This window comes from Microtus oregoni, unplaced genomic scaffold, assembly GCF_018167655.1.
Source record: "Microtus oregoni isolate MIOR12 unplaced genomic scaffold, Mior012 000014F_ref0000157, whole genome shotgun sequence".
Taxonomy (NCBI): Eukaryota; Metazoa; Chordata; class Mammalia; order Rodentia; family Cricetidae; genus Microtus; species Microtus oregoni.
Window position 1 is genome coordinate 31635976 of NW_024543073.1, and position 13400 is coordinate 31649375.

The 13400-nt window shown below is 37.1% G+C and overlaps 1 pseudogene; it reads left to right on the forward strand.

The window, feature by feature from the left end:
• The first annotated feature begins 1349 nt into the window (after window positions 1-1349).
• Window positions 1350-1813, forward strand: LOC121455685 (annotated as a pseudogene).
• The last annotated feature ends 11587 nt before the right edge of the window (window positions 1814-13400 follow it).

The following is a 13400-nucleotide window of genomic DNA, read 5'->3' on the forward strand; positions in this document are numbered from 1 at the left end:
CTTTCTCTGTTTTTCTCTGTCTCACCAGTTAGATTTCTTAACAAAGTAAAATAAGATAAGAAAAAAACCCACCACATTAGAGTTGAACAAGGCAAAATAACAGAAGGGAAGGAACCCAAGAGAAGGCACAAGAAACAGAGACTCACTTGCTCATAAACTTGAGAGCCCCCCCTTCAAAAAAAATCCAATAACCTGAAAGCCCATCGTCCTCATTTTATTAATCTATTATAATTTCAGAAGCACATGTGATCAATAATTTTATTATGACTCTATCTCAAACTTTACAATAAAACAAAAAGTCCACAAAAGTAAAATATGTCTTTAAAGTTACTGAAGACATTTCTGGGTTTCTGTTATTGCTACACAATAGTGTTAAGTCCTGTAGATTTGGAATGACATTTGCCTGAAAACATTTAACAACAAACTTTCTGCTATGAATGAAAGAGTAGTCAGTGTATCCAAAGAGATCTATTTTTCTCTTAAATCCACTTAACTGGATGTCATAATACGGAAAGAGAAAGACATAATGGTTGAACCATGACTTATTCATGCAATCATCCTTTGCAATGAATCAAATGGAGGACTGGATGGGGTTTTGTTCAGAAGATCTGTCAGCATACAGAACATACAAATACCCAAGGAAAATAATACAGCAATTATTATGCCACCTATGCATATATATATATATATTCACAAAATACTGTATGTATAATATAGACATAATACCACATATAATACAAGTACATATACATTACATATAAAACCATGAATCAATTAATAGCAAGAGTATATTCAGAGACTTAATAATTGTAAAAACCTCATCGCGAACTTTCTTAAGAAATTGGGGTATAGCCACTATGTCCCTAGTTTATCAGACTATATTAAATAGTCTATTACTTCTAAGATACAAACATGTACAATACAGTATTTACAAGGCATTAAATGAAAATGTAAAATAATAGTAAATTTTTGTATTTGAAAATCTATACATAGAATGGATACATTTACAATACTAGGCAATGAAAGGATTTTTAGTTTCAAATGAATTACTGTGGTTTATGCAGTCTATAATTTATCTGTATTTTCCTATGTAGTATGTGACTGTATAAATAATTTGTGTTTATATATATATGTATGTTCATAATATGTGCATATCTGACATGTGTACTTCATACATACCTATAATGTTTTAAGATATACAGAATAAATGGGACAATTACTTTCAAATTTTGCATCTGATATATGACTGATATTTAGAAATCGTAAGGCATATTTATAATTCATATTGAAAAATAGCAGTTTTTTTCTCTCTTCGCCATCTTTCCTCCGGCCGGGCGGCAGCTCCCATCATGAAGGTCGAGCTATGCAGTTTCAGCGGGTAAAAGATCTACCCTGGACACGGGCGGCGCTACGCCAGGACCGACGGGAAGGTTTTCCAGTTTCTTAATGCAAAATGCGAGTCCGCATTCCTGTCCAAAAGGAATCCCCGGCAGATAAACTGGACTGTCCTGCACAGAAGGAAACACAAAAAAGGACTGTCGGAAGAAATTCAAAAGAAAAGAACCGCCATGCAGTCAAATTCCAGCGTGCCATCACTGGTGCATCCCTTGCTGATATAATGGCCAAGAGGAATCAGAAACCAGAAGTTAGGAAAGCCCAGAGAGAGCAGGCCATTAGGGCTGCCAAGGAAGCAAAAAAGGCTAAGCAGGCATCCAAGAAGACCGCAATGGCTGCTGCCAAGGCCCCCACAAAAGCAGCACCTAAACAAAAGATTGTGAAGCCTGTGAAGGTCTCTGCTCCCCGAGTTTGGTAGATCAGAGTTCTGAATAAAGTCCATTTCAAACTCTAAAAAAAAAAAAAAAAGCAGTTTTAAAGTAGAGATTTGAATATACATGTATACTACTGTGAAAGAGTCATGAATGTTTTCTCAGTTACTAGAAAAATGCAAATAAGAGTACAATGAAGAAGCTCTTCATACCCAAAAGGATGCTGAGAAATTTAAAGACTCAGACTTTCTTGATCTGACTGAAAAATTATACAGTATTTCATTTCCATTTTAATATCACCTGTTGCCTGCTATTCCCCTACCAACACCACCCCACCTATGATCCCTTTATACTTTCCTGGTTTCTATGGTTACTTCACGTTATACACTTAAATTTGATGATTTTGGAGCTAGAAACCACTTATGAGAAGAAATTTAGAGTGCTTGTCTTTCTGGGTTACCTCACACAGATAACCTTTATAGGCCATTCATTTATCTGAAAATTTTATGATCCTATCATTCATTATAGCTGAGTAATATTCTGTTGTATATTCATACCACATTTTCATTATCCATGTCTGGTACTGATAACATAGATAACTTCCTGGTGCTAGTGAGATCTGGATCTTAGAAAATAATCTACTACCATTACTCTACTACCTTTACTTTGCTAGTCAGACATAATTACTTACTACGTTCTAAAATGTATCCTTATACACAGAGATAAGCATACCTACAAGCCCTCATCACAGAGGCCTCTCTTTCTGGCTCTTGTGAATTGGGAGCTAATCTGTAAGGCTTTGTTACACCCATTTGTTCTCTTTGGGAAGCCACTGAGACACCTTCAGTATTCACCTGAAGCAGCATAGTATTCCACTAGTATTCTGTGTGTGTGTCCGTGTGTACTATGTCTGTTTTTATCATATATGTATATATACATAAACACACATATATATGTATGCATGCTAGTTCATTTAGTGTTGCTCCTGTGTACATGTGTTTATGGTTTACCACTTGGGATAGGATAATTTTTCAGGGACTTGTCATTGTAGAAGACTCATTCTTTCTTCTCAGATGACACTGAATATTATTTTTGTAGCTATTTGACTGGTATTAGGACCCTAAGAAATTTTACTCATCCATGCTGACATGCCAATTGATATTGTCACTGCTCAGGTCTTGTTTAGTCACCATATTGCTGAGATTTAATGGCATAGCTCCATGTCACATATAGAAGAGACAGTATCTCAGCTGATGTCCCAGTCTAGTTCTGTAGATGTTTCCATCACTCTGCCTCTCTTCCACCATGCTCTTTGAGCCTTACATGAAAGAGTAGTGCTGTACATTCATCAAATGAATAAGCCTCACCCCCAGTCTGTTTTTCTCTGCATTTTAAGCAGTTGTTACTTTCTGTAATGTTCTCTATCTACTGTAAAGAGAAGCTTCATCAAAGAAAGTGAGAGTTATGCTTACGTAAGATATAGGGATTTAGAATGTAATTAATGCTGGAGAGGATGCAAAGTAAGTGGAACACCCCTCCAATGCTGATGGAAATGCAAATTTGTACAGCCACTTTGGAAATCAGTATGGTAGGTTCTCAAAAAACAACTGGAAATAAACCTATCAAGGCACCCAGAAATGGGGTTGGGAGAGAGAAGAGGGTTGGGGGAGGGAGGAAAACAAGTGGGAACAGGATGGTCATGATGAGGGAAGGACAAAGATGGAGAACAAGGAAAGAGATATCTTGATTGATACAGCCATTATGGGGCTAGCAAGAAATCTAGCCCTAGAGAAATTCCCAGGAATCCACAGGGATGACCCAAGCTAAGACTCTAAGCAATAAAGGAGAGGGTGCCTGAACAGGCCTTGTCCTGTAGTCATTTTGATGACTATCTTAAATGTCACCATAGAACCCACATCCAGCAAATGATGGAAGCAACTACAGAGAATCATAGTGGAGCATTGAGTTTAGCTCTCAAAGTCCAGTTGAAGAGATCAAAGAGTGAGAATACAAGCAAAAAGGTCAAGACGATGATGGAGATGCCCACCGAAACAGCTTACCTGAGCTAATGGAAGCCATCCAACTTAGGCCCAACAGTGAGGGAAACAGCATAGAACCAGACTATGGGTTGTGGGTGACAGTTGTATGACTGGAGCAGACTGTGGGGTCACTGGCCGTGAGACCAAGGTTTATCCCTACTGTTTGTTCTGGCTTTTTAGAACCCATTCTCTCTGGAGGGATACCTTGTTCAGCCTAGATATATAGATTTGGTCCTGCCTCAAAGCAATGTACTAGAGTTTGTTGAATTCCCAAGGAAACCTTCCCCTCTCTGAGCACTGGATAAGGCTGGGATGGGGGGTAGTAGTGAAGGGAGCAGTAGGAAGCAGGGGAGTGGAAAATGGATTTGGCATGTGAAATGAGAAAAGATAGGTTTTTAAAAAGTAAATTAGAAAAATAAATAAATAAAAATAGAAAGCAATTAAAACTATACTAGTTTAGAAAGCCAGCAGCAGCAGAGTTTCATCTAGGTTCCATGAATGCACATAGTATTACCAGTACTGATTCCCTTCTACTGAGTAGGCTTTTAATCCAATTAGGTGGCTACTTTTTATCCACAGGCTATAAATTCCACCACCAAATCTCTGAGGGTTTCTTTCTGGGGTGGCACTCACGTATCAGTTTTGGAGCCAGGGAGAAAGATGTGGTGCTTTCTTCCTTGGCATCTTGCACAGAAACCTTTGGATACTGTGAAAGCCTGATGTCATGGGTGAGACTTCTGACTCAGTAGCATCTTGTTTCATCCAAGTTCTATATCACAAGTATGTATTGTCTTAGAAATAAGGTCTTAATTTCAAGTTGTGAGAAAAAGCAAGAGCTAAAGTAATAGTATACAGAGAAATCTGTGATTTTTCTCTTCCAACACACTAAATTGTTTATAACTGATACAACCCATTTAAACTTCCCTTAGTTTTGAATTTCTTGATGATATGCTGGTTTTATAGTTCACTCTTTCCCTCTTTCTCTTTCTTGCGAATTGAGAATTAAATTAAAAGGCCCATTTACACTCATTTGTTTTCCTTAGGAAGCCCCTAAGGTACCTTTGGAGTTCACTCAAAACAGCATGGAGTCCCACTCTCTTTCTGTGAGTGATCATCCATGGCTACCGAATAGCTCTTCTCCAAGAGAGGAGGCAGGGGATAGAGGATGTTCTCTGAATAAATTTTCCATCCCTTCCGAACAGATTTCATGTAGTTTAGACTGGTCTTGAAACCACTGTATAGCAAGAACACATTTCAAATCTTGATCCTTCTGCCTCTAATGTTCAAAGCACTATCATTTCAGTCCAGTCTACATAGTACAAAACATCACAATGTCAAGGAAAATAGAACATTTTCTCTTAATTTAAGAAATTCAAAAATGAAATGTATCATAATTTCTACTTCAGGAAAATATTTTTAAATTTTATTTTTCTGCTTTGTGATGCCTATGTATTCATTTTCTCATTTAAGATCTTGGCTAACATACATTGGACCATGTTATTCTATCATCAATCTCATCTGCTTTCTAGTCCTTTTTATTTTGTTCATTACTTCTTTTCAAATTTTTAAAATATAGAATTACATTTAAAATTAAATAGAATTACATCACTTTCCTCATTTATTTCCTTTTCCTAGCCTTTCCAAGGTACTCTTACTTCAATTGTTCCCATGTCTCCTCTCTAGGACATAGCTACTTTTCCTGGTTTTATATACGTATGTATGCGTGTGCATATACACAAATATATGAATACCACCTGTGAGAGCATTTTTGTTTTTAGTATGTATATGATTTCCAGGTTGAAAACTCTGTATTGGACAATAATAGGGGCTTCAGCCCTGGGAGACTAATTCCCATTTTCCCAGTTGTTACTAATTTCCTACAGGTTTTGCCTAGTGATTGAACCTCACAAAAATTTCTCCCTTCCTTGTTAACTTGTTCATTGTTGTTGCTATTGCTCGGGTCTTACAGCAGTCATTTGTAGGACTGTTTTACAACAGGCATCCTGGTATTTTGACTCTTTAAATTTTTTCCACCTTCCCTTGTTGAAGTAATTGGGGCGGCGGGGTTGCGTTCCCAGCACCCCGGCCGCCTGATCGGCTAGCTTATGGCCCAAAATAATTACACAGACACTGTATTCTTTTAAGCACTGCTTGGCCCTTTAGCTCTAGCACTTACAGGCTAATTCTCACATCCCGATCAACCCATCTCTAATAATCTGTGAGAATCGGTCTTACCGGGAAGATTCTAGCCTAGTCCATCCTGGGTCGGAGCTTCATGCCGGGAGCGGGGCATGGCGTCTCTCTCAGGCGTCTGCTCCCTAGAGGAGCTGTGGAGTCTCTGACCTCACTTCCTCTTCCTCCCAGCGTTCTGTTCTGTTTACTCCTCCCACCTATCCTCTAACCAATAAAATGGGCCAGGGCAGTGCCTTTATTAGCCAATGACCTTCCTCCATCACCTTGTACATTGTGTTCTGAACTACAATGTAAATGTATCCAATGAGGCTTGACTCTGAAACCCTAAACTCTCCGTGTTTCATCCAGTTGTGGATTTCTGTGTTGGACTCTACTGTTGTAAGAAGTGGTTCATTTGATGATGGATGGCAGCTATTCTTATTAGTGTGTATAAAGATAAGGTTTAAAAAATAGGTTTAAAAAGGAATTAGATTAGTTCTTAATGTCCATGACCTCTCTGGGAAGCTGGCTAAGTTTCCAGTACTAGGCATAGTTCCCTTCCTGTCAAGTGGTCCAGAAGTCCAATTAGACAGTTGTTGATTACCATCAACTTGTAACTACTGTTTATTTGGTAATTTTATAAAATAACAATATAAATAGAATAGGAATTAAAATATACTTGACAACAGATGAGAACATGTCATGCTGGTCTTTGCTATGCTTCACGGGCTCTGTAGCTGAGTAGGAGTGGGGAACTGCTTCCTTCCTTCCGCACCTTGAATAGCTATTTTCTGGTATGACGGAAGCCAGACTTGGAAAGGAGGCATTCGTGTCAGATCCAGCAAAAATCTTCTGCGTCTTGTGTTCTAAGTGTGACGTACCTTCAATAACGGCCCACTCTAGACCTCTAAGAGGCCACGAGGGACCACACAGTCTACTTTGTTTGAGAAGCCACTTGTATGTTACATTAGTTTAGTGTAGCATCTTATTTTAAGTGATTTCCTCTCTCAGGCAAGGTAATTGGAATTGTGACTGTATTTCTCTCAGCATCTACTTTCCTCTAAATGTTACAGAAAAAGAAAAACTTCCATGCCATGTTCGTCTTCTCTAGGACTTTCTCATCTACTATTTCTATAATTTCTCATCTAAGTAGATGCCATTCTCCTTCTGACAGCTCAGAGAAATCAGCATCCCTTTGCCATCACCATCAATCCTGTCACCTGGTCTGGGTGTTTGGTAATTTAGGTGCACATTGATATTTATTTTTCTGATCATTTGTTACTGCCAATCTCTGTGTGAAGACTGCCGTGGCTAGGAGTTTCCATGGTGTATAAGCAATATGCAGTTTATACTCTTTTACTCACAATCATATCGTTTTTTAATTTACTTCTATACTGTGAAAGTAAAGTCGCTGCTTCAAAGTTGCTTATGATCGTTACTGCTGCAGATCAGAAGTGTCTTTCCTCTTACGAAGTGTGATGGCTGGAGAGGAAGCTGGAGGAAGGGCAGCTGTGCTTTCCAGGGAAGGTGCTGCATGGACTGCCCTCTGTATCTCCACAGTCTGTTAAACCCTGCTTCCGCACAGCTCATATGTTACTGATAAACCTTCATTGCAAATGTGCACAACAAACACAGTCACCCCCTCTTCATAGAAATATTTCATAAATAAATAAATAATAAAATGGTTTTAGATTTACAGCTTGTCAGTGAACTTTCTTGTAACAGGCTTTTTCTTTTAGGCTTCCCAAATCTTGACACAGAGACTCATTATTAGTATTGAATGCTCAACCTAGCTTACACACGTTTCTGGCTATCTCTTTTAACTTAAATGTAGCTGCTTTGCTTTATCCACCTTTTGCCTCAGTGTTCTGTATATCCCATTTCCACTGCTTCTCTATATCTGGTTGGCTGGCCAACATCTGCCTGTCTTCTTGTCCTGGTGTATCTCTCATTTTTTTTCCTGCTTCTCTCATTCTTTTTTGTTTTCTTTTTGAACTTATATTTCTACTCTTCCTGTTTATTTTCTCTTCCTGTTAGCCCCACCTATCCTTTCTCTGCCTAGCTACTGGCTGTTCAGCTTTTTATTAGATCAAACAGGTACCTTAGGCAGGGAAGGTAAAACAGATGCAATATGTCTTTACATAATTAAACACGGATGTGTACATCGTTATAAACAAACATAACACATCTTTGCCTAGTTAAAATAATATTGCTCAATACTTTCTGCTTGATAGTCCATAGCTTTTCACAAAGATTGTGTGGCATTAAATACAGGTTCCCTATACCTCTATGGAGGTATAGGTGTCCCATATCAATGCTTATAGAGCTAAACACAGGTGAATTTTCTCAGGTTTTACAAAACAAGACAGAAAATCCTTTTAGTTTTATAAATCCTTTTTAATAGGAGTACTATCACTTTCATGGTGACTGATCTAGGTCAGATATCAAGCTGAATAGGGGCATGGCTCAAATCAAGCCGGGTATGGCATCTGTAACCCTCATTACATGGCTAAATTCATAATATATAGATCATGTATGGCTAAAATAAATTTACTGAACATACCTTTTCTCTTTCTTAATCACAAAGATCTAGATTCTCCACACTCCACCTAGTTTTACGATACACCCTGCCCTAACCTTGCCAGAGCCTACCCAAGAACAGACCGTACCCTATTAGTGCACATGGACCTCATTGTTGGCACTGAGTTCAACCCACTCGAATTCTAATAAAGACCCACAGGCAGTTGTTAGGAAACGAATTCTGTAATGACACAAAGAAAGGCTGTGGATCTATTTTTAGACAGATGATGTGTGGCCCATGCCTCAGGCCCACCAAATGATAATAATAGGAACATTTTTCAGTAAGCAAAGGGAATGTTTTTACATAAAAACTGCATAAATTATAAAATGTTTCCTGGCATCCTTCCTCATCTTGCCCACCTTTTTCCTCTGGTCCTCCTGCCTATGAACACCAGCAGCAGTTGCAGGATCAGTATTGATTATCTCGCCAAACCCCAGGAACATCCAAAGGGGCAATGAAGCCTTTGTGTCAAGTATTCTTCAGAGAATAATGAGACATGACAGTACACATGTACAGCTAAAGCAGCGGAGCTTTACATGGCTGATAACTTACACACATATTTGAATGTCTTTCTAAAATAAATCTATGGATAAATATTATAGTATTTGTGTCTTACATATGCATAGATACATGTGTGGTGAGGTGTTGTGTGTGTATGTGTGTGTGTATGTGTGTGTGTGTATTAGTAGTAGCAGCAGCACAGAAACTACATTAATGCATTATGGAAAAACCTATGAGTCAAGAGAAAAGTCTTAGGGCATTTCTCAGAAAATTAAGAAATATGACTCTCATCAATTGAAGAAACCTTTTTGGCAGGGTATCATGTTAGGCTATTGACAAATTTAGATTGCGAACATTGCATTCAGATCTTAGAAGTCAAATAACCCACATTCCAGTTTCTTCTAGAAGTTTAAAACGTTATTTTTTCATAATCTCAGATTTGCTTCTGTGTGGACTGTTAACAACTGCCAAGATTGGCTAAATATGGAAACCACTTAAAGGAATCTTATTAAAAATCCAACTTCCTAAAATTGGACCTTATGTGAACTCCAACATCAGAGGACTCCAGAAAAAAATAAAATGAATATTTAGTGCAAAGCAAATTAAAGAAGTTATAGTACAACTACTTGAGATTAAAACATTTTAAGGCTTATGTGTAATTTTCTGCATTTTCTCAAAATTTAGAAAAATGTATAAATCTCAGAGAATACAATTGTAAGGCTGACTAGGGTACACTATCACTAAAGCCCTTCATCAGACAATCGTCATGGATAACTTTTGTGTCTCTCTCTACAAAAAAACCCAGGTCTGATGAAGACAGACACTTAAATCCCACACTATCTCAGAATTGAGTATAATAGAGGGTTATTTATTTAGGGGTAGATTCAAAGATTACAGTTCTCTGCATGAACTGGGAACAAGAACCGAATCACGCCACCAGAAGAGAACCCTGACGCATGCTTTACCTTGGCATATATAGTAAAAGAGGCCATTCCCAAGTGGGCAGGTAACCTAAAAGCTACGGGCAGTAAGAATTCCTACAGCACCTTCTCCTTTTGTTTAAATAAGAAAGTTCTAAGCCTAATACAATGTTATATACCATGAAAACAAATATCAGGTATAAAAATTAGAATTACAACCAACATGAACAATATCAATCAAGAAACATATAATAAATATTTAAATAATTATCCTATCCTAATGAGTTTAAGTCTTGTATAATAAATAACTTTAGCCACGTCCTGAAAAAAAAGTAACAACTATCTCATCTTCAACCCCAATGAAGACCCAAGAAGGGAAATAATATTACTTGAGTATGCAGGAAGTGCAATCAAGCAACTTTCAAAATGTGCAAAAAATGACAGAGACAACAGACTACCTGGGCAATCACCCAAAGTCTCATTTGCAAGGTTGGAGCAGCCAACTTTGGCTAAGGCCCAGAGTAACTGACAGGCCATTTTCAGAGTCATGGAATTTTTCAAAACCATCTTACTTTGTCTTGACAAGATTTGACAGTCTTTTTCCTTGTATACTCCTTGTCTTGTCTGGACATCATGCATTTTGTCAGTGGTTGAGGCATGGGCTGTTCCTTGTCCAAAGGCCAGTTTTGCCAAAAAGAAACAAAGCTCCAAGTGGAGTGTCTTCAGTGTTCAACATTTTCTTGGGAATAGATCAGTGCTTCCAGGAAAGATCATGGCTCACTTCAACAGAACCCTAAATTTTTAAATGCCATATTCTACAGCTTTTTGAAGTGGCTGAAGATTATCTATCTATGCAGAATACAATCTCTATGTTTCTAAAGAACCTGATTAGTCTAACTATAAGTATTACGAACAAGGATGACTATTGACCTATGAATCTTAATACCTACAAAACTAAAGACTAAAACTTTATATAAGAATATTAAATAATCTTTAAACAACTGTGCAACAAATGAGGATAATTATCTCAAAATGTATAAGTATCTTAATCAGAGGTAGAAATGTATATTGCAATATGATAAATAAATCATAAAATTGTATAAATATACAAAATATCTTAAGCAGAGGTAGAAGCATGCATGCATACAACATGACAAGGTATACAAATATTGTGAACAAAAATAGGAATATATTCAATATAATTTAAGTCTGTATCAATATTCAAGAATCTATACCAATGTAAATTGCCTATAAATAATAGCTCACAAGTAATCACTCCATTACTCACTATTATTATTAGTGTGAGTAAGCTCACACTAATCTATTATCTCATCTAATTTCCTCTGTTTTTCAAAGAGATCCCTGATCCTACATAATTTCCCCCAACCCCCTACCCTATACCAATTACAATCCACCTCTAAATAATGCCCCTAACCCTGAGGACAACCTTTGCTGGAAGAGGGGGTGTCATCTTCTAGAATTACTTCCATCTGTCATGGGGGCGAAGTTCTTTCTATGGGATCCTGGGAAAGTAAATTGATGGTTAAGATCCAAGATTACTGTCTGGTGTAATTGCAAAGAGTCTCTGAATATTCAGTAGGTTTTTTTCTGATGTTCTTATTTGAAGTTCTGACCAGAACGTTGTAAAAAAGTACACCATTTCAGCTAACCAAGTTGGAACCATCTTGTGCAGCTGGTACAAAAAAAACAGGTCTTATAGTAGCACTAGCAGCATCATGGTGTCATATTAACCAGGTGAAGTTGTTGTTATTGGGTCCTATCTTCTTCTTTGAAACTTCAAATATTATTGCAGGAAAATTCATTGTTCATTGTGGAAAACTTGACATTATATATATATACACACACATATATATATGAATGTACACTATAGACAAAATAGGTATGAAACAAAATAAATTTTTTTCTAAATTCTTTCTTCTTTCTATCCCATACCAGGCTGCTCTTGACATGAGATAGAAACTTTGAATTTTTTTAAACAACATACTTGGATTTAGAGAAGGACAGAGCCATTGTCCAATTCCAAAGCCAGATCTATATTTCACACACACACACACACACACACACACACACACACACACACACACACACATATATATATATATATATATATATATATATATATATATACATATATTTAAAAGTATAAGTTTTAATAACCTGTACTTACAGGTCATATTCCTTTTCTTGATGATCCCTATTGGATAGTTATTTTTCCTTCTGTCAGCATCCAAACATCCAGGGTCTCTTGAATTTTTGAAGATGTATATTTTCCTGTAAAGACAAGCTCAGAACCCTGATGCAACCCTATATGCTTTCCTTACCACCCGTATGGTTGTCATCATTGTGGATTAGCTGTCATTTCTCTTTCTCAAGAGATTTCTCTTTTACAAAGCAAATCTGTACTGATTCTTATGGTATCCATACTTTCCTTCTCCTGTGGGAACAAGAGCAAACCCCTTCCCCAATGTAGCACATATCCTGGTTTCCATTCTGAGGTCAACACATCCTTGAAATACACTGGGTGATTTAATTCAGAAGACTTCTATTATTCAATGTCTCTCTGCTGCTCTTGTCCCTTTCTCATTAAAGTAAATAAAATCAAAGGTTAATAAAGCATTATATAATCTCTTTCTGGGAAGCATTTTCCATCCTTTCTGCTTATTTGACATATTCTTTATAGTTCAATTTGATCTTTCTACAACTGCCCAACCTGTAGGATTGTGTGGTATACCTATAATATGCTTTATATTATAATAAGAAAAAATGTTTCATTTTCTTAGAGACATGCTGGACCATTATGTGTTTTTGTTTGTGGAAGTGTACCCATAATGTTCATAACTTCTAATAAATGTGTGATTACTAAATCAACCTTTTCTGAGCTTAAAGCAGTTGCCCACTGAAAACCTGACTAAGTGTCAATGGTGTGGGGTACATATTTTATTTTTCCAAATTTTGTAACATTGAACACATCCATTTGCCAGATTTTATTCCTTTGAATACCCTTCAGGTTAGTACTTGGAGGCAAAGGTGTTTGGTTATATAGAAAGAGCAAGTAAGACATCTCTTTATAATCTCCTTAGCTTGTTGCCATGTAATAAAATACGGTTTCTTTACACTTTTGCTATTGACATAATGATTCTTATGGAATTCTGAGGCTTTTAACACACATTCAATCAGTAATTGATCAATTTCTGCATTACCTTGTGCTGGAGGAACTGGGAGACCTGTATGCGATTGGATTTGTGTTATGTATATAGGACAAAGCCAATCCTGATTATGTCTTGCACCTGGATAAATAATGAAGTCAATTATGTATCATCCAGTATAAATTCTGTGGTTTCAATACACACTTTCTGCATATTGTGAGTCAGTAACTATATTAAAGGTTAGATCAGCACCT